Here is a 1,625-nt window from a genome sequence, read left to right on the forward strand (position 1 = left end):
GAACTGATCAACTGCATCCCATTACCCAAACACTGGGAGGTGCTGCATATCTATCTATCTATCTATCTATCTATCTATCTATCTATCAACCAACTATCTATCATCTATCTATCTATCTATCTATCTATCTATCTATCTATCTATCATCTATATTGTCTATCTGTGTTATTACAGGGACTCTAATAATTCTAATAGGGTGGGCTTTGTGTCATTGTTCAAACCACTGGAAGCCACCAACTATTGCAGAGTACCCTGTGATCTATTAGAATAACAACCTGATTTCTGCGCATCTTTGCCATAGAACCCTGAAACCCAGCATATGTGTGGTGGCATGAGCTGCAGTAGGCTGCAACTTCCTTCATTTAATTCATACTAAACATATATGCTAAAATTAAAATCACTTCATCAAGACGCATGAAAATACCTTAATCTAAGTAAAACCATTTCCCCTCCAGTATTGTCTCTTTTGACTGCCAACAACTGCCTGTGCTGCTGGGCAGAGGTCTTTCCCAGCCCTTCTGAAGAAACCAAAGTGAAAGTAAACACGGTGCTGGAGCTCAGTGAATAGGACTGCCTACGTCTTCAAAAGAGCCTTAGTAGCAGGTGCAAGGAGGGGACTTGGATTGGGACTCTGGCGAAGGTGCAAACCTTTGCTGCCTCTGCACCATTTCCCAATTAAAATTGCTTTCCCAAAGCTGCTGTTTGCCCTGCAGCACAAAACAAACAACACAGGTATTTGCGTTAGATTTGTATGCTTTGTCCCATCGAGCAAATAGCAGTTGGAGATTTTTTCACTGGGGAAATCGCTGTAGTTAAACCCATCTTCCTGCAATGCTATGTCCCAATTCATTTCCTCCTTATTTTATTTATTTATTTCATAAAAATGTATACACTGCTTGATTGTAAAAAAACACCCCCCCAAAAGTGGTTTACAAAACATAAAACAGTAAAATCAAGAAAAATTCACAACCATACTTTAAAACATACAGAACTTAAAATACTAAAACAGATTAAAATTACCTCAACTTTCTATTCATTTTATTGCAGCAGTTATTAATGCTTTAAAAATCAGCACCATAGTGGGGCTGCACCTGCCATTATAAAAAAACAAACTAATGGAGAGCTTTTTGTAATGCATGTACTGCATTATATATCTTGCTTAGGCGCAAAAGTCCAGATCTGAGAATTTCCAGCTTAGCATTCTCTGTTCCGTTTTCATTTCATTGCTTGCTTGCTTTTGGTGCTCACAATTTGACATTCCAACTAAGTACAGTGGTACCTCGGGTTACAGACGCTGTATGCTTGTTTTGAAAAACTGACAATTCTGCCTAGAGCTGATCTTTTGAATAGTCTTCCTCAAGTAAGTTTCACTTGTTCAAATGAGAGAGCATTTCCACAACCAACATGCCACGTCTACATTGAACCACATCAGTAAAATGAACTTAAATTTCAGCAGCTGATTTTACAGCCAGCAGACAACAGATCTACAACCTCTGACAGCATGCAGTCTGGACAGAGAAATTGTTGCAGCAGAATACTTTTTGCAGGAGAGGAGGGGGAAAGGGCTGGGCTTTGGGTGAATGGGTGGAGAAATGCCTCCGATTTAGAGGGGAGGCGGGGTTGGA

This window comes from Podarcis bocagei (genome assembly GCF_964188305.1).
Source record: "Podarcis bocagei genome assembly, chromosome: 10".
Classification (NCBI taxonomy): Eukaryota; Metazoa; Chordata; class Lepidosauria; order Squamata; family Lacertidae; genus Podarcis; species Podarcis bocagei.